We start from the raw sequence: 20,987 nt of genomic DNA on the forward strand, positions 1-20,987 counted from the left end.
ATGGTCCAAAACAGACCCTTACAATGTTTTTCTTTCCCAGTCCAGGAGCACACAACACCAAGCTTTGTGGGTAGATAAGTTCATATCCAGAAAAATATATATATTTTACAACACACTTTGGGAGTTGAAGCATTGAAATAAATCATAAATTCATCTCATTTCCTGCTTCTCACCCCAACCTCATTCATGACGATGCTCTAACAGCTTGGTTTGAAATGACTACCACTATGAAAATTTCCTCCTTTCTCAAGGCCCCAGCCAAATCCCACTGAGCATGAGAGAACTGTGCAGAGAGATGGCTGAAATTTCACATAAGTTGAATTTTTTATTACAGCGACTGCTGCTTTAAAAGCCAATCCTAATGCATATGGCTTACAAATTATTGCCTCATGTAGGGAAAGCAAAATTATCTTTCTCCAAGTAGATGTGCACTTGACCAAATCCTACGGGGTTATTTATGTGTTGAGGTTATTTACAGAGTTGAGGTTCTGTAACAGCAGAAGCATCTGTTCTATGTGCCACAGACAGTCCTGGGACCAACATCTGTCCGAGCGTTCTTCATCACTGTATGCTGTGATTTCCTGGGCTACCGGGATGTATGTTTGGGGGCTCATCACTGACAGTAAATGACTAGTGAGAGTTTGAGAATTTTAGGTTGAAGGTGAACATCAAGGTCATGTCATATAATGCTTGGCTCACGTATGTTACAACCTTACCAAGTGGCCATCCAGCCAAGACCAGAGTATCCCTAGTAACAAGGAGCCCATTATCTCCCAAAGCACCTAAGTTCCTTCAAGTCTGATCCCAACTTATTTAATCGGCCTTATCTCCATCCTTTCTTATGCCAGAACATTGCACTTCAGCCAAACCCAGGCTCTGCGCACACCCTGAATCGGACTTGTGCTTTTCCACTCTCTGCATCCATTACTTAGGGTTCTTTGGCATCACACAACAGACTTCAAGTCTTGTTGCCTGAAGCAAACAAGAAATCTACTGGGAAGAACTGAAGAAAAACGTAGAATCAGGCCCTAGGAAGGGCAGACACCTGAATATAGGCAGCAGGAGCCCAAAACAGCCTTTTTAGAATCTCACCTCCCTTAGGAACTCTGGATTCAAGTTGCAAATTCCAGAGAAACAGTCTGCCTAGTCTAAATGGGTGCCACTCTTTGTCCGGAAATGAGCCAGCACCTCTGAGACCCCACGCAGTTCAGATGGGGTGTCCTTCAAAGTAAAAGAGGGTTCTGTCCCCAGAAAAGGCAAAAACAATGCAAGGCTAACAAAAAATGAGCAAACATTTATAAACCCACATTTCTGCTTTTGCTCAAACCCAGAGTGACCTTTTCTAGGGCCAGACAATCCTAACCGACCACCTGGAGGCCAGCTCCCCTCCCCTGCCTGGCACTCACTGATCTCGTCGCCTTGTTTGGTAGATGCTCATGGGCTTGCACACGTCATCTTTCCTTTACCTAATCTCTTAGTTAGAGCTCTTTGATTTGCCACAGGACCTACATACAAAATCTATGCTTGCATAGTGTTGCTGTTTTCCAAATTACGTTTTCCGAAACAGCAGAAAACATCTCACTTCAAGAAGATGCATATCCAAAAAGCACGGTGACAGGGAGGAAGCAGTGAATTACCCTGAGCACTGACATGTGCACCATCAAATTGCTTTCATTTTAGAATTTTACGGCATCTGAGATTTGTATTATTTACATAAAGATTTCGTTCTCATGATTGTAGTGTTAGATCGAAATGCCTCAACATATTAATATTCCTCCTCTGACATATCAACTACCATTCGTGTTGCCTCACTCAGTCAACAACCAGTAATTGTGCCAAGATTCAGGAATATAAATATGTCTCTGCCCTCAGGGAGCTCATCGTCTTTGATGAGTGGAAGGAATAGAAGAATAGAGCAGGATGGACAGTACGGGAATCTGTATACCAGAGGTATTAGGCGCCTCTCTCATTCTCTGGATCAGAGTTTCTCCAAGCAAGTCCTCAGACTTTCTGCAACAAACACAGTCTTAGAGCTTCTTATATCACAGACCCCCCATTCCCATGCCCGACCTATGGAATGAAGCATCTAACTTAATGCTTGGAGCCTACAAGTTTTAAACAAGCTCCCTGAGTGAGTTTTGTGCTGATCATATATTGAGACCTTATACGTGAATCACAAATTCTTGAGATCTGAGTATACAGAATGCAATAATAGGGCTATTCCAAAGCTTAAAAACAAAAAAAAAAGAAAACCCCAACAAAACGATATATAAACTTAGAGCAGCTCATTGTCTCATGAAATGAAACTCCCATGCGGTATCCTATGTATTTTCCATGACTCGTGGTTATCAGAATATATTGTTCCATTACGAAACCCTAAAGGAGAGAAACAGTCTGCCTGATAAGAAGAGTTTCAGACCAGCAAGTGGCTGGAACGCTGCCTGGTCCATGCATCGGTCAGGAGACCGCACCAGACGTTAGCACATCCGGATTGCACTTTGGGTGTCTGTGAACTCTATTCCCTGTGGCATATTTCATACAATCACAAGTGGACCCCATGAGAAGTACGCTTTTCTGACAAAGAGGAAGATGTAGCAGCTGTAACATGTGTAGTTATTATTAATAGTATTATTATCTTTCTTTTTTAATGTTTATTTATTTATTTTGAGAGAGAGATAGCGTGCGCGTGTGCCCATGCGTACTAGCAGGGGAGGGGCAGAAAGAGGGAAAGAGAGAATTCCAAGCAAGCTCAGTGCTGTCAGTGCAGAGCCCAACAAGGGGCTCGATCCCACAACCCCTCGGGGATCATGACCTGAGACGACATCAAGAGTCAGTCGCTCAACCGACTGAGCCACCCAGACATCCTAAGAATTTTTTAATTAAAATAAAAGTTCTGGGGCTCCTGGGTGGCTCAGTCCGTTGAGCATCTGACTCGATTTCAGCTCAGGTGACCATCTAACAGTTTAGGACTTCAAGCCCCTTAGGAGGCTTTGTGCTGACAGTGTGGAGCCTGCTTAGGATTCTCTCTCTCCTTCTCTCTCTCTGTCCCTCTTGTGCACATGTGTACTCTCTCTCTCTCAAAATAAATAAACATAAAATAAAATAAAATAAAATAAAATAAAATAAAATAAAACAAAACAAAATAAATTCTGTCTTCCCAACAGCAAGCTCCAAATTTTCAGTGGGCCATGGAAAAAGACTGCTCTCAGAGGTTGGAGCTCTTGACTTTTAGCCCCACGTTGCCTCTGAGCAGAGGCAGGGGTACTGATCTGTCGAATTCTGGCAGCTTCTGTCTGACCTCCAGGGCTTTGGTCTGACAAAACGGTGCATGGATATAAAATTATTTCATATACTTTAAGTCAAGGCTTCTTACCCAAGGGCCCATGGACCCACCCCCATACCCCCCTTGGCCTCCGCTGCCTCAGGACTTTAGTGAGCATCCTGATATTATAAATAAAATCGGGTGTGTGGATGCACATGTGCTTTTTTCTGGGGAGAGGGTCCGTAGCTTTCATCAGATTTTCAAAGGAGTCTCTGACCTAAATTAGTATCCTGTTCCTCTTCTCTCTGTAATTAATTACCAAGTGTTTATTGAGCCTTTACCATGGAATCTGTCATTAGAGGCGCAACTCACCCCTGCCTCTCCTGTAACCCTTGAGCAGTCAAGGAATGTTTACAGGGTTTATATTGGTTTGGGTTTCACTTTATGGGAGGGAGGGGGTGAGGGTCATGCACCAAGAGACGCCTGAGAAGGATTACCTCATCTCTGGGGGAATCTAAACCCACGGGGCTCCCTCCCAAGCCTCCGACAGAGCAGAGCGTGAGGCTGTCGGGTCTGTTCGAAGTCAGTGTAACGTGTTTTCCACTCTAGCAACACCTAACATATGGCGTGTGCACTGATGCTTATGAAAACAGTGATTCATCCTTAATCCTTTAAAAAAAAAAAGAAAGAAAGAAAGAAACCAACAGTCGACCCTATGTGGCCTTGGCTCTCCTCCCTGAATGCCCTTCTGTTCTCCAAAATGTCTGTGTTGTCACCTGCTTCCACCTTGTCTTCTTTGCTCTGAGGCTTTACCTCTCCGGCAGGCTCCTTCCAAGCCTTCTGATCTCTGTCTCCTCTTTCTGTTGCTCTTTCCTCTGCTCCGTTGCCACTTATGGAGCTTTCGGCTGCACATTCGCAGCACTCTGTGTAATGGCAAGACCTTTCCTCTCACTTCCGTCCTTGCGCCTGGCTGGAGAGCCCCCCATCTACGCCCCTCCCGCACCTGTCTGCTCTGTGCCTTTAAGATCCTTCCCTAGCCCCCAGCCTTCAAAGGAAAAGCTCCCTTTCTGGGGGGGGAGGGGGGGACTTAGGAAGGTGAAGGAAGAGGTAGGAGAGCTGGACTATAGACTTAATGAGGGCAGAGGAGGGGGGAGGAGGGTTGCAGAATAAAAACATTGGGAATCGCTGACTTTTCCTTCCATCTTGGTATATTTCACGAGGTCTATTATTTGATGCCCTGTGGGGCAGAAGGCAAAGATGTTATATTCCGAGAAAAAGATAAAACCTCGCCTGTCCTGTAAAAAGTGAAAGAAGAAAGAGAACAGACGAACAAGAAAAAAGAGAGGGAGACAATAAAGGGTAAGTGGGAGGAGGGGATAAGAAAATATCAGTAATGTCATAGTTTAACTCTGTTTGAACCAAAGTTTAACTCTTTTGAACCAAAAGATCTTAATCAATGGATAGGGTGATGACATTCATCCTGTCTGGGGACAGAAGCACCCAGTCGCTGTCCGGGAGGTTTGGGATGAGCCCACTCTCAAATTATGCAACAAGGTGTGTCCCAAACATTAGTTGTTGCTCAGGGCTCAAAACACGTTTTCAGAGAAAGGCAGAATGATTCAGAGAAGTCAGAGAAAATTGAGTGAATCCTGGTTCGGCAAGTACAACCTCTCCGAGCCTCAAATGGAAAGGGACAGCTTCTTAGAAGGGTATCTCTACCCCACGATCATTGTGACAAATAATGATGTTTCTCAAGGCCCTGGTAGATGTTCAATAAACGATGGCTATTAAAATAAAATAAATAAAATAAAATAATTAAAAAATAAAAAATAAATAAAATAAAATAAAAAAATAAATGATGACTATTATTATTATCATTCAAATCCTACTTTCTGTGACAGTTAGAGGGGAAAACTGTAATAGTAAATAAGCTGCAATGTACCAGAAGTGAAGAACTGTGTTTAAAAGACCATAGAAGCCTAGCCATCGTATAACTCATCAATGCTTCTAAAGGAAAATATCCAGAGTTCAACCCCCCAGCAGTATGAGAATGCTTCTCTGAGTACAGCCTCTGCTGGCGTTTCTGACTCCGGCAGGATCAGAATGCGGGAGGGGGTCCTCCGCAGGTTGGGGGTAAAAGGAATCAACCTCATCAGAAAAGGTCAAGTTTAAGGGGCACCTGGGTGGCTCAGTCAGTTAAGCGACCGACTTCAGCTCAGGTCTTGATCTCACAGTCTGTGGGTTTGAGACCCCACGTCAGGCTCTGTGCTTACAACTCGGAGCCTGGAACCTGCTTCGGATTCTGTGTCTCCCTCTCTCTCTGCCCCTCCCCACACATGCGGTTTCTCTCTCTCTCAAAAACTAATAAGCATTAAAAAAAAAAAAAAGAAGCGGTCAAGTTTCTGAGCCCCAGTTCATCACCCCCAGAAAAAGGATAGTAATATACACTGAACACAGTTTGGCAGAAGATACAAAATTGACCAGTACACCAAACCAGTGTTTTCTGGAACATGAGCTCTCTAGAAGATTAATAAGTGTTCCCAAGATGGGAAGTGCAGGGTAGCAGAGAGGTCCCACATACATCACGGGTATATGTAGAAACGTATACAAACCTGCAGATGTACCAACACTTTAAGCGCACACACCCTTTGACACAGCAATCCTTCTAATGAGATGGAAGGGAGAGATGAGATGGATTTCTTACCGCAGGATTCTTCAAGGCAGGAATGTGATACGTAACTTTTCCCAAACATGTTGAAACCGAGGCCCCTTTTCTTGGAGAGCGCTTCCTGGGACTAGTTTCCGAGGAAGACATTTGGAAACACTGAATTCGAGCGTGCGTGCGTGAGCTGCTACAGATGGTACTCCATAAGCCTTTTATTTTCTTCGGATGGTCCTGGGATTAGGCCTACATCTCCCATCCCATTCCCACCATCTGTTCCTTATGACCCACCTCTCTCTCCTCCCTGGCCTGCGGTGGGGTAGATCTAGTCCAATCACTTCTCCCTGCCTTCCTGTCTCTGAGGCCCGGAGTCGCCTGGTTTTCCAAAGATCTTTACTGGGGGCGCCTGGCTGCCTGGGTAGATGGAGCATCCGACTTTTGATCTTGGGGTCGTGAGTTCAAGCCCCATGTTGGGTGTAGAGATTACTTTAAAACAATTCTTTAAAGCTACAAAATAAAGCGAAGACCAAAAGCATTTTATCTTCCAACTCCTTTTTATTCATTTTTTTTTTCTTCTTAGCCACTTCTCATTACTCTCTTCTATATGGAATGGCAGGCCAAACGCAGATATTAAAGGTAAGTTCGGTACATTAAAGATGCAAAATATAGCTCATCTACATTTCAGAGAAAAGTAGATCATAGATCCTGGGTCTTTCAACAGGATCGCTAGGGGAGAGGCACCTGGGCGGTTCGACTGACTGAGGGTCTGGCTCTTGATTTGGGCTCGGGTCATGATCCCAGGTTTGTGAGATCGAGCCTCACATTAGGCTCCATGCTAAGTGTGGAGCCTGTGTAAGATTCTCTCTCTCTCCCACTGCCCCTCTCCTCCTCTCACTCATGCTCACTCACTCTCTCTCTCTCTTTAAAACAAAAAAGAAAGAGAAAAAGAAAAAGAAAAGCTGTAGGAACATGGACTGTGGACTAAAATCCCAATGGGAGAACCAAGAAGAATCAGAAGGAAGTGGCTTCTAGTGACCTTCCCTTTCCGTTCCTGAGTCATCATTAGTCTTTTTCCCCAGGATCTGATGCGGTGCCAGTGAGTGCTTGTGGGACTGGCCATGGTGGGAGGGGGTGGAGGAAGGCAGGGAAGTGGTGGGTTTTGAAAAGGGAAGATGCTATATGCTGTGTACAAAGGGGCATCGGTAACCGATTGTGTCTATGCAGAGAAGATCTGAAATAAATCCATGAATGAATGAATAAACCCACTGGACATAAACTGAGAAGTCAGAAAAGCGTAGTGTGGAAAAATAAAGATGCCGATAAGAGTTGAGTGCAGTTGAGCAAAGCCCCCTTGCTTGACCAGGTAAGCTGTTCTGTCCCTGCAGCCAGATTCTCCCCAAGAGAAATACCTCACTTAATCACTTTTGTTCTAATTCTTCCTCGCAGGCACTGAATCCCAGGAGCTGTGTGTGAAGGAAGGTCATTCCTAGTAGCACTTGTCAATAGACCTGAATTCCATTCTAATCTGCCCAGAAAGGCATTCTCTTTCTTTTGTTGTTGCTGTTTTTCCTTTAACTATTGCTTCATCACTTTCATCTTGGTAGTAGAGATCTTCGCCAACTAGCCATCAGAGATTTGACACTGTGACTCCGAAATTCCTTGAATAAATAAGAAAAGAATGAACAATGGAGACTCAAAGTATTACCTGTACACAGCTAAAAACATCAATATCTACAAAGGACTCCAATTAGCATAATTAATTGTTGTGGGTTGTCCCGGAGAAGACCTACGCATATTACTGGACTGACGAAGGATGTATACAATCTTAAAAGCACACTTGAACTCTGACACACAGTAAATGGTAAAAGTTGTTTAGCCAAGAAAGGTAGATTTAGAAATCAGTATATTTAAGTAGAATATAATCAGGAAAATAAATCCTCAACAAGCAAAATATGAATGACATTCAAAGCCAAAGATAAAAATTTTTTAAGTTAATCACTGATTTAATATCAATGAATATTAAATTGAATATAAAAACTCCCTACATTTTACTGTAAATAACTGAGTTAACTGGAGACTTAACATGTTTTTTAGAATAAAATTCTTTTCTTATTATTTTTTAGGGGTGCCTGGGTGGCTCAGTTGGTTGAGCATCTGACTCATGATTTCGGCTTAGGCCCTGACCCCAGGATCATGAGATCAGGACCCATGTCAGGCTCTATGCTGAGCATGAGGCCTGCTTGGGATTCTCTCTCTCTCTCTCCCCCTCTCCCCTGCTCGTGTTCATTTTTCTCTCTCTCTAAAATAAAAATTTTTTTAAATTTTCTTTTAAGATATATTTTTTATTTTTAAGTAATCAACACACACAATGAGAGATTCAAATTTACAACTCTGAGATCAAGGCCTATCCTTTAAAAAAAAAAAAAAAAGGAGCAGATGGAGGGGTCCCTGGGTGGTTCAGTCCGTTAAGCATCTGACTTCAGCTCAGGTCATGATCTCATGGTTTGTTGGTTCGAGCCCCACACTGGGCTCTGTGCTGCAGCTCAGAGCCTAGAGCCTGCTAAGGACTCTGTGTCTCCCTCTCTCTCTGTGTCTCCCTCCCCTATTTGTGCTGTTTCTATCTCAAAAAATAAAATAAACACTAAAAAAAAATAAAAAGTTGCATGCTCTACTGACAGAGCCACGCAGGTACCCCTAAGGTCTTAAATTCTTAAAAATGTAACTTAGGATATATTTCCTTTTAATTAAGCATAGTTAAAGTGATGGGATTTTTTAAAACGATTTCTTTTTAAGCAACCTCAACCCCAATGTGGGGCTTGAACGTATGGCCATGAAATCGAGAGTTGCATGCTCCACCCGATTGAGCCAGCCAGGAGCCCCTAAAGTGATGGAATTTTAAAAACTAACAAAAGGAAACAAACAAATAACAGGAAGAATTAAAATTTAAATGTGTTTATGGCTTAGTGAAAGTCATGTTTTTCTAATTAAGGGTGAATTAAGGAACAGAACACTGATGGGAAAAGCAACACATGCTTTTCTGGAACCTGCTTCATCTCACTTTTTTTCTCTAATAATCTTTTAATCTTTAAAAGTCTTTTAATTTTCCTCTTCTTTCTTGCTGAAAGATAACATCTACCTTTTCAAATCACTTCTGCTGGGCAAGATTAATGAGTTCGAGGGAAGGTGATCCTGGACAATTCTGCCTCTGGCTGTGGCAGATTAATTTGTAACAGACCAACACTCTCCCCAAGAACAATGGGGGTGAAGGTGGAGATGGGGGAAAAAGAGTCCGTCTGAGGGCATCAGAGAGGTACCAAGGCACCTAGGACCTGAAGGGGCAAAATTCCAGCGAGAAGGGGGTCTTAGGTGTGACCATGGTATTTCTTTTCAGGGCATCTGATGGTCCTAAACAGCAGGTTAGCGGTCAAGAAGTAAGCAAAACCAGCAATCTGGATCATCAGTTGATGTAGTGATTTCATAAAAAATAAGTCTAATTTCAGGGATACCCAAGTGGCTCGGTCAGTTTAGTGTCTGACTCTTGATTTCAGCTCAGGTCATTATCTCAAAGTTCATGGGTTCCAGCTCCATGTCGGGCTCTGAACTGACAGTGCGGAGCCTGCTTGGGATTCTCTCTCCCACCCCCCTTTCTGGCTTTCTCTCTTTCAAAATAAATAAATAAAAATTTTACAAAAGTCTAATTTCAGCCAAATATACATTCCTGGCAGCAATGAGCAAGGTACTACCAAGCTTTCTAAGTGAGCACGGCAAAGCTATTATGGGTGACCTTGACCTTCATTTGGAGTTGCCAGTTTGCTTCCCTACTGTAACTAGAATTGACTATTTTAAAGCCTTAACAAAACGTTGTAAGTTAACGTGGCGAATAGTCAATTAACTAAAGGTAAAGAGCCTTGCAAACGAATTAAAGGCACATGGCAGTTGTAGGTTGAGTTCCTCAGATGCATGACGCTGAGATGGATGGTGGGGGTATAAAATGTTTAAGGACCAAGACCTGAGAAAGGAAGATGGGAAGAAGGGATGGCCAGAGGTGGGAGTAGAAGTGGGATGTGGGCTCAGCCGTATGTATCCCAGCTCACCAGGCAGGAAGCCAGAGAGCAAACACAACCCACGTGAGTTGGGCCCCACTGGGGCCAATGCTCGTGGCATTTGGTCATGGGATTCAAGATGGATGCCTTGCGCAGGGGCTCCCTGCCGACAAAGCAGACCCTGAGGAGCTGACAGCTGGAGGCCTTTTTCTGACCACACTCCCTGCAGCTGGACAGTAGTTTTCCTTGAAGGGAGAGCTAACACGTGTACCTCCATGTTTCAGGAAGCAGTGGTGGCCAAGAAATCTTGATGGGGAACGGAGTCAGGAGGGGTGTGGTGTCACCTAAGCACATATTCGTCCTTCTATTAGTTCATTCGATGGTTCCCATACATTCACTGAGCTCATAATCGGGGCCTAGGACCCTCTCGGGCACTGTGGATGCAGAGACAAGGGTCACATGTTCTTACCCTTCAAGGACATCCATTCAGGAGGAAAGGCAGAGGCGCACCAGGAAGTGCTCTGAGAGAAGGGAGCATGAGGGATTGTGGGACAGAGAGGGACCTTCTTATCTTCCCGCCTAAGTGCCTTCTACGTAGTAGCTGTTTCTGCGATGCAACTAAGCCCATGCTGCTGCCCTATGAGTGAGCAAACTCCTGGTGGTTTTTATGGAAAAAGTAAACCATGGGGCCAAAGATGACTTAGCCGCCCTCCCTAATAATCGTACGAAGAGGGCGTCACCATCAGCTTCCGTGAGCTTGCATCTGTAAGAAAGAGGAACTCTATTTCAAAGGACAGATTAATTCCTGTGAAATGTGGTCACCGAAGTCAAAAACTTGGTCAGGATTATATAAAACCTGAGCTTGATTCTCCCAGTTGTACCAGGCTCAGTAAGTTAAATTTACAGAATCTACAGAAGGAGCTAAGAAGGGGGCTATTTTTGTCTATTTTGTTCAGAGCTGTGTGCCAGCTTCTAGAACAGTGCCCAGTACAGCAAGGAACGCAACAGTATTCATAGAGTCAGTTACTAAACGGCATAGTCATCTCTCCTTTCCTTTTCGCTTCCCCCCCCCAACCCTCGGACTCTTTTCCAGTCTCCCCAAACCCAGGACCGCCTCTTAGCTAAGGCTATGGATGGAGACCCCTGCAATGGCTTCCCCAAGTGGCCAGGGCTTCCTCGTAGCATGGTGGTGAGGTTCCAAAGGGAAGCACCAGAAGACAGAGAGAGGAGCCAGAGAGAAGCCATATTTATTGCCTTTCATGACCTAACCTCAGAGGCAAAACCATGTCACTGCTACTACATTCCATTTGCCAGGACAGTTACAGGATTTTCCCAAGCCCAGAGGCAGAGGAGATACCTTCTCAATGGAGGAATGTCAACATCACATTGAAAAAGATCATGCGGGGCCATGCGTGTGCACAAACATACACACGCGCACACACACACACCTCTTGGAAAATACCATCTGCCAAAACCCTTGAACTCTTCCCCCAAGTTTACATTACAGATCTCCCTACTCTAAACTTCAATCTCTTCGTGCAATGTTCAAGAGCCCTTGCAATGAAAACAGGAACAGAACAGCATTCCTGGGGTGCCTGGGTGGCTCAGTCAGTTAAGCGTCTGACTTCAGCTCAGGTTATGATCTCGCGGTTCATGGGTTCAAGCCCCACTCTGTGCTGACTGCTTGCAGCCTGGAGCCTGCTTTGGATTCTGTGTTTTCCCAGTCTCTCTGCTTCTTTCCAGCTCACACTCTCTCTCTCCCAAAAATAAATAAACATTAATCTTTTTTAATTATTAAAAAAAAAAAACCCAACAGCATTCCTTCCCATTCCTGCCCAACCTGAGAACTGGGAGAGCAAGAGGAATGTTTGTCTCAGCATGTAGAGGACTCACTTGGGCTCTGTGTGACTTGGGAGAAGAGCCACATACAACTCTACCCTCTAACTTCAGTCTCTCCACACCCTTTCTGTCCCTTTTTACACCTTTTTCTCATTTTTTTGTGAAACTTGTTTGGTTTGTCTTATAGAGAATAAATTATCTTGGGGGAAAAGGACTTTACTGTATGGTGTTAAAACTCCAGTTTTATTTACTTACGGACAGTGCGTAAATATCTGTGATATTGTGATATCATTAAGAATTTTAAGCTGAGAGCACCTGGCTGGCTCAGTTGATAGAGGTAGAGCATGTGACTCTTGATCTTGGGGTGGTGAGTTCGAGCCCCACATTTGGGGTAGAGTTTACTTTTAAGAAATTCAAAAAATAAGGTTTCAAAAGAAAAGAATTGTAAGCAGAAATCATTTGTGCTGGGTGGCCCTTTGGATCGAAAGTGAATTTTCAACTCAGTCAGTTCTAAAGCAGTAATTCACTAGTAGATTCCAGTCAGAGTGCAATTCAATTCTTTTTAATATCAACGAATGTATTCATTAGCGTAGAGTTAAAATCATCTAAAACCCTCTTCCAACAATATGATCAGAATGACCTAACATCCGGTGTGCTCAGGTTGAAAAAAAATGGCATTATTCATTTTCCAAATACAGTACCTTGAATAATAAATTTAAAGAACTCATTCTTGTTTTATTATCTGTGTTACTTCATAATTTTCCTTTATGTTCTCTCTGTATTTCTTCCTGGGAAGGTAGGGAATGGGTGACTAATGAAAAGGAAAGTCAGGAACTTATCTTAAACCACAACTACTTTTCCTGTATCCCAAACCCTCAAGAGGGGTCTCTAAAGAAAAAAAAAATTTTTTTTTACCCTTATCCAGCGGAATTTAGAGAGCTAGAAATAAAATGGCCTTAAAAGTTGTAACAGATATCTTTCTGGTTTATGACCACACTCGCTAACATCTGCTGAGGGACATTTTCTGACCAAAGGGCCTGTCAGTATCAATAAGGAAAGACGCTTTCCTCATTGTTCTAGAATCTACGGTGTCTAGGGTTATTGAAATGGATATATACTGCAGCTCATACCAAAGGATGGAGAGAGAGGAAGGAGGGAAGGAAAAGGGGAGCGTGAATTACAGTGTGGAGTTGCCCCTGGCCCTGTTTTGAACTCTCCCTGGCTTTCTGGAACTTAACCAAGGTCAAACAGGCAGTTGTAGCCGGCTCAAGGCCTTTGGTTCGTTGTATATAGTTAGGGGTAGATTTTGAGGTTAAGGTTATGAAGTTTTGTGGTAACTTTAAACTGGAAAGTATTGCATTCACCTCTTCTATTCCCCAAAGAAAGAAGAAATGCCTAACCATGTAATGAAACCCCTTTCAATCTGACCATTGTGTTAGGAGCAGATTTCACACTGAGCAAATCTTCGCAACCAGACTCAAATGTTTTCCATTAAGTCTGTGCACGGGTATAAACTTGCAAGTGCCTGCTGCAAAGTGTGCAATTCTCCAAGCAAAAGGCACACAACTTGGTGACTTGGATAGAGTATCAAAAACATACACAGTTGAACACTTGTTTGCACTTATTACTGCCATAACTTAGAGTCTAAACAAGAGAAAGCAAACTCCCTAAATTGTCTTGGGGGGGGCGGGGAGAGACCTCATCTAATTAGACACAACATGTGTGTCTCAAATTGTTGTAGCCTTAGCTCCTTGAATAAGAATTGTTCATATTTCAATGGCTACAACATATCTTACCAGAGTCCTGTACAGTTTAGCAATTTTTCACGTAAAACAAATGCTAGAAAGTGGAGTCTTTAAAATGATACATGAGGGGCGAGGGGCGCCTGGGTGGCTCAGTCAGCTGGGCTGCCGACTTCGGCTCACATCATGATCTCATGGTCTGTGAGTTCCAGCCCTGCATCAGGCCCTGTGCTGACAGCTCGGAGCCTGGAGCCTGCTTCAGATTCTGTCTCCCTCTTTCTCTGCTACTTCCCCATTCATACTCTGTCTCTCACTCTCTCTCATTCTCTCTGTCTCTAGGAAATAAATAAACATTAAAAATTTTAAAAATAATAAAATGATACATGAAATGTTCGACTATCAAAACAGGAGACTCTAGTCAGAAAATGATTTGTACTAAAGTTGAAGATAACCACATGGACAGAACATTTTAATCTGCCATTGGGGGTGAGGGAACGTTCCTTCTCTTCCCCCTTGTCTCAGAGTAAATATTAAAAACAACCAGTTCTGGGGCGACTGGGTGGCTCAGTCCACTACGCATCCGACTTCAGCTCAGGTCATGATCTCACGGTTCGTGGGTTCGAGCCCCGCATCAGGCTCTGTGCTGACAGCTAGCTCAGAGCCTGGAGCCTGTTTCAGAGTCTGTATCTCCCTCTCCCTCTGACCCTCCCTTGCTCATGCTGTCTTTCTCTCTCTCTCTCTCTCAGAAATAAATAAAACATTTAAGAAAATTTAAAAAACAAAACAAAACAAAAAATCCAAACCAACCAATTCCTGCAAAATAGATGCAAACTAGAGTGTTCAACCAAAATAAAGTCCCTGGTGTAACTACAATAATGTTACTGAGAACAAAAACCATGGCACTTATAATCTTATCCAACACTTTAGAAAAGCTGATAGATGGAATCTTATGAACCTTTTTTTGAATAATGGGCGTTGTTATCTCCACATTATCGTTGAGAAAATCAAGGTATCCAAAGGTTGCTTGCCAAGGTCAGAGGCTTACTCAGAGCTGCAACCAGAAAAGAGAGCCCTTCGAAGTGCAGGCTGCTTCAGGCATCCAGAGCACAAGTTCGTCCAAGAGTGCATTAATGTTCCCAGGTCAGAAATCAACTTTGGGTTTTGTTTTTGTTTTTGAGAGAGAGAGTACACATGAGCAAGTAGGGTGGGGGTGGGGGGTGGGGGGGACAGAGGATCCAAAGTAGGCTCCCTGCTAACAGCAGAGAGCTCCATGTGGGACTCGAACTCAACCATGAGATCATGATCTGAGCCGAAGTTGGATGCTCAACCCTCAAGGACTCAGCCACCCATCCAGGCGCCCTCAAAAATCAACTCTGTATGCTCACATGCAAAGAGTAACTTTTGTAGACAATGTACTGACTGGGGTGAGTGGCAAAATAAGAAGGAAAGAAAATACAGAAAAAAGTGAAGGCTGATCTTTGATGCGTCAAACAAGTGATTTCTACAGTTGTTCAAAAGGAGACCATGTTTCAGTCTTGTAAAGCTTTAGCATTGTTTAACACAACTTGTGTGACTCACATACTTCTGCCCTGAAAGTTTCCCCTTTCTAATTTCAAAATTTAAAATTATAGTGAAGAGGTGCCTGGGCAGCTCAGTTGGTTAAGCATCCAACTCTGGATTTCAGCTCAGGTCATGATCTCACAGTTCGTTGGGTTCGAGCCCCACGTTGGGTTCTCTGCTGACAGCTCAGAGCCTGGAGCCTGCTTCAGATTCTGTCTCTCTCTCTCTCTCTCTGCTCCTCCCCCACTCATACTCTGTCTCTCTCAAAAATAAATAAATATCAAAAAATAACTTAAAAAACTTAAAAAAATAAAAAATAAGATGCAATTGTATTGTAAAGTTCCACCTAATGTTTCAAACTTAATACAGTGCCGTTCAGTATTTTAAAGTGATATTTCAAATTGATTTCAATATGTATTACATCATACAAAAATAAGTATACTGTTATTTTATTATATATTGATATCAAAAAACATATACAGTAAAAATGCCTTTCTGCTACTCAATATATTTAGACTTTGGAGAATTCATGTGCAATGTTATAAGAATTATTTCAGTGTGTCTGGAATTCATCCAAAGAGCCACTCCTACTGGATTTGGGATTTTTTTTCTTCAAATTTTCTTATTTGCCTATAGTACAAGTGATTAGAGTAAGAGGCCGGGGGGGAGGTGATGTTTTCCTCCTCTGCGAGGATAACTAGCCTCTGGCAAAACTCCCCAATCTTTTGTTTTGTTTTGTTTAAGGATTTTATTTTTAAGTAATCTCTACATCCAACATGGAGCTTGAACTCACAATCCTGAGATCAAGAGTCCCATGTTCCACCAACTGAACCAGCCATGCACCCTCCCCATTCTTTTTTTTTTTTTTAATGTTTCATTTATTTCTGAGAGAGAGAGAGAGAGAGACAGCATGAGCAGGGGAGGGTCAAAAAGAGAGGGAGACACAGAATCTGAAACAGGCTCCAGGCTCTGAGCTGTCAGCACAGAGCCCAACGCAGGGCTCGAACCCATGAACCATGAGATCATGACCTGAACCGAGGTCAAATGCTTAACTGACTGAGCCACCCAGGTGCCCCTCCCCATTCTTTTTGATCCCAGTTCCAAACATCTTCAACTATAACCAACCTGCTATGCTCTGACTCCAGTTTAAGGTGATATTGACCTTCAAGTACGTGCATTGTAATAGCTAGACCTTTAAGGCCTAACAATGTTCCAGGGCTCAGAGGCGGCCATTTGTTTTTGTTTTCTAATTTATTTTGTTTAACATTTTATTTTATGAGAGACAGAGCACAAGCAAGGGAGGGGCAGAGAGAGAGAGAGAGACATAGACTCCAAAGCAGGCTGCAGACTCCTCTGTCAGCACAGAACCCAATGCAGGGGGCTTGAACCCACCAATACCATCATGACCTGAGCCAAAGTCCGAGGCTGAACCGACTGAGCCACCCAGGTGCCCCTCAAAGGCGGTCATTGGTAATGGGAGAATTTCAGCTACACTGACATATGATGGGGGAGTTATTTTTTAAATCAGAATTGATCCCCCTCAATTCTCATTTCAGAAGTAACATATATAAGGGCAAGCTCTGAGTACAAGTTTTGATTACTTTTCAGCTTGTCTTAAATTTTAAAAGCCTAACAATGCTGGAAAGTAGTCTACCAAACAATGAGAGCCACAGGCTCCCCTAGTCGTTGAATTCTAAATCAGGCACAGATGATCCCCTTAGACCACTGGGGCCCACCCCACCCCCACTGCCATGGGGAAGAGGAGGTCCAGCCAGAGAACTGCAGTCCCCACAACAGGATTTGTCAGGGATTATACTCATTATAGAAATTCTGATGCTTGTAGTTCCATAATTGAAGATGCATTCTTCTCCCAATAAAAGGAAAACGCCCTGGTGAAAGGTCATGTCTTGCCCGACAGTCTAACAGCAGAGAGGTACTTAGGTATTCGGTAAGACTCAAGACTCCTGGACCTCAACAGAGAATCACTAAATCAGAATCCAGGATACCTGGGGTCCAGGAATCTGAATTTTTAAGGAAACTGTTTTCATTTGATCCTTACACACAGCGAGATGTATGTAAGAACGGGCTTAGGGCAGGTGGAGAAAGGGAAAGCAAGAACAGAAGACGTGGAGGTGGGATTTTGTGTGGAATCAAAGGTAAGCACTCATTCAGCATGGCCCATCTGACAATTTAAGCCAGTCTTGGAAGGCACAGAGGAGGCCAAAAAGGAAAAATCAATGAGAAAAAAAAAGAAAGTGCACAAGTTTTATGGACCTGCCATGGGCCTCTGAAACGTCGTCTTGCAGTGCATAGATCTCTGCCACCACATTCAGAAAGGAGTTCTGACGTCACCCTTCCTAACTTTCCTTCTTTCTTTTCTGCAAAAAAGCTTTATTGTGTCCATTTGGTTCATGGCTTGGGTGAGGGCTCCCCAGAGGCGGCGGGGAGAGGCTCAGGAAGAAGCGCTGGCACCTGGCAAGTGCAGAGAGGCCCCTCAAAGGCCGCTGTGCTACGTGGGTCACCGGTGGCGCTGGAAGCTGAGCCTTAGAAGCGATGCTAGTGGCCCAGGCCTGAGCCGCCAGTCTGCGCAGGTGCGTCAAAGAGGGCGCCATCTTCCTGAAGCGCTTTACCTGCCGACCCGGAAGTGGTTCTCCCGGAAGTGGTTCTCCCGGAAGCTCTCGAGGCGGGAGCCGCTTCAGGCGCCACTCCGGGGCCCGTGTGCTGCCCCTCGGGCACCTTCTGCATGCCCTGGAAAGGAACGCAGACCCAAGCCGCTTTTGCATCTTTCCGGAGACGCCCTCGCGCTTCTCTGTGGCCACCTTGCCAAGAAGCGGCCACGGTGGAAGTAGAAGCTGCAAGAGAGGTGGGTACACGAGGCACGCAGGTTGACCAGGCAGGGACAGGCGGCCCCCACGTGGGTGGAATAATTCTGAGGAATCTGGAAGCGCATGGTGAATGGGCAGTGAGCAGCTAAGAGGGTGACCAAGATGGTTCCACTAACGCTGCAACTGAAGAAGAGGTGGCCGGGTGGCCGGAGGCTGGACGGGGCCTCCCTTGGGTCTGTACCCACCAAACACTGTTGAAGCCAGAGGTAGATCCGTTGATGGCCAGCCTACTGCCTCTCTCTTTCCTTCTTTCTTCCCTTCCCCCTTCCCTTCCGTTTTTCCCCCTCCCCCTCCCTTCCCCCCTCCTTGCCCTTCCCTTATAAAAAGATTCCTTTCCCTAGTCAATGCGCAGACCTGTGCTAAGAAGTAAGGGTTCTGTGGATAGTTAGTTCTTTTTTTTTTTTTTTTAAATAAGTAAAACGCCGTATTTATGCATCTCATATCTTTTCCCACATTAGGTTCTTTAAGGATTTCTACAAAGAAGGTATTTTTTTTCAGGTTCTTTTATTTTTTTAACACCTCATTTAAAATAGGCAAAAACATTATTATAAACACAAATATCTTTTTACTAACTCTGTCCAATATTAGAAGCTTTATAGGCTCCAAAGACTGTCATGATTAACCTTCCTGGAATAAAACTTTAGGGATGTGCTTTTGAACCCACAAAAGAAATTAAATGCACAGTTAAGACTGATTTTCATCATCAAGTTGCAACAGGGAATTGTCTTTAAAGCCATCTCCTGCTGCCTTCATTAGAGTCTCAATCTCTTGCTGCAAATTTATATTCCTTTGTGGGTTTAAGGCAGATATTGGATATCCTTTTAATCTATATTTATTAAGTGAGCTATTGACGAGTCTCATTCTGCCACAAATTCATGAACAATGTTCCCGTGGCCACTCTAGTGGGATTCTTAAGTGAATACAACATCTTCAGGATAAGTGGTCATTTCTCATAGAGTAAATGGGCATATTTTTTCAACGCGCAAGTTAAACACACATCACGGTGCGCTTTGACCTGCCCCACACGCCCGAACCCAGTGACAAACGTTAAGTATGCCAATAATGAAACACACACCGCAAGAGAAGTTTTCAGCTCCCCAGTCCTAGGCCCACCATCTCCTTTTCCAGATAGCTTCTCCCGTTTGAGGACCTTCTTCTGTATCTGAGGAAAGCTCCTGATTGGAAGAAACTTCCACCTAGGGAGAAGGAGGGAGCCCCCAGGGCCCATTCCCTGCCCCTCTGTGCTGCATCACACGGGAACTGACCTGTGCAGACTCCATTTCTCAGTCCCCTTGCCAACTGGCATCCAGCTGCATTCAGTCAGTGGGAGACACTGGACAGAGGTGGGGGCGGGAGGAGAGGAGAAGGCAGGGTATTTCTCCCCCTCCATTCAGCTCTGTGGTTGGCAGCATCACTGGCCGCGACGCCTCTTCCATGATTGCGGCCTCCCACAGGGGAGCTTTCCAACGGGCTGAACCTAGCTGGAAGCCAGGTGGCAGGGGAGTCTGGGAAATGCCATTTGCACCTCAGCCCCTTGTGCATGATCCAAGGCAGAACAGGGGACTGGATCTGAGAACAAACAGCCAAGTGACCGGCACAGAGGGCTGAACTACGACTCACCAGGGTCCTCTCTCTCTTGGTAGAGCCAAGAATGACAGCTGAGTCCATTGCATCTATTATTTACGGAGCAGTCACCGGGTGTTAGGAACCGTGCTAGGGGCTGAGAATGCAAAGATCGATAGCGTTTGGGCCCAGCTCTCACAGACTTGGTTCGAATCCTAGCCCTCCCCACTTCTAGGTGGCCACTCCAAGCCGGCTTCTTCCCTGCTGTAAAACGGGGAAGGTAATGGTGTCCACTTCCTAGGATTGTTGGGTTACATGAACTAATTCCTCACGATAGACATCCAGTGAGCGTTTGTTGGGTAAGATGGTGCCTACTGAGACAACACCTAATAAGTTACTTTAATTCCTATTAAGGTTGGGTAAACAACCATTTGTAATGCGATGTGGTCAGAACCATAACAATGCGGCCTACAAACTGTGATGGGAACACAGTAGGAGCAGACGCTGTAGAGACTGCACAGGGGAATATGGCTTCCTCAGGGGGGCAGGCAGCACGGCCTAGAGAGTGAGGACTCTAGGATTAGTAACAGGGACCACTAAGCCCAGTTGAGAGCTAACACCAATTGAGAACGCCCTGAGGGCCAGGTTCTGAGCTACCAGCACTCACCCAGACTCTTCCTCCTTGGAAAGCCTTTAGCACCCTGGGAGGTTTGTCAGGGTTGACTCCTGTCAACCCCATTTTATAGAGAAAGACACTGAAGTTTAGAGTTGCTAAATAACAGGCCCAAGGTCACCAAGCTAGTAAAGGTTAGTGAGGGTCAGGATCCAAACCTGACTGTGCCGGACTGCACAGCCCAAGCTTTGAGGAGCCGCTGGAGGCTCTCCTGGATTCAGGGATGTGCGCTTTCATTAAGAATTAACCAACGCGGGGCGCCTGGGTGGCTTAGTTGGTTGAGCGTCCGACTTTCGCTTAGGTCATGATCTCACGGTTCGTGGGTTCGAGCCCCGCATCGGGTTCTGTGCTGACTGCCAGCTCAGAGCCTGCAGCCAATTTCAGAGTCTGTGTCTCCCTCTCTCTCTGACCCTCCCCTGCTCACACTGTCTCTCTCTGTCTCCTAGAAATAAATTTTAAAAAATATAAAAAAAAAAAGAATTAACCAACGGCACAGTAGCCATGCAAATGACAGATCTGTGCTCTAACATCCAACAGACTGTAGAGTCCTTGGGGGAGTTTTGCAGAGAGAGCCTGATGCTGAAGTCGCTGCATTCTTTGGGAAGTCCTGCAAGCTTGGAAGTCCAGCCCAGCTCGGAGGAGAAGTTGGGGACAAAGCCTCCATCCTGGAGGGGGGGGGAGGGGCAGGAGGGGTGGGGGAGGGGTGCAGGCAAATAATTCACCCTCTAGAAATAAACCACGTGGCCTTGAGAGATGAG

General features: G+C 44.7%; 1 long non-coding RNA gene across 2 annotated transcripts in view; it reads right to left on the bottom strand.

Annotated features, from left to right (window-relative positions):
• Positions 1-7,508: 7,508 nt before the first annotated feature.
• Positions 7,509-20,987, bottom strand: part of LOC120244762 — a 63,482-nt gene continuing 50,003 nt past the window's right edge. For both annotated transcript variants that reach the window (XR_005531626.1, XR_005531627.1), the window contains exon 4: positions 7,509-7,582. This is a non-coding gene — a long non-coding RNA (uncharacterized LOC120244762). The remainder of the gene's footprint in view (positions 7,583-20,987) is intronic.

Source organism: Hyaena hyaena, unplaced genomic scaffold (assembly GCF_003009895.1).
Source record: "Hyaena hyaena isolate Hyena2069 unplaced genomic scaffold, ASM300989v1 scaffold_389, whole genome shotgun sequence".
Lineage (NCBI taxonomy): Eukaryota > Metazoa > Chordata > Mammalia > Carnivora > Hyaenidae > Hyaena > Hyaena hyaena.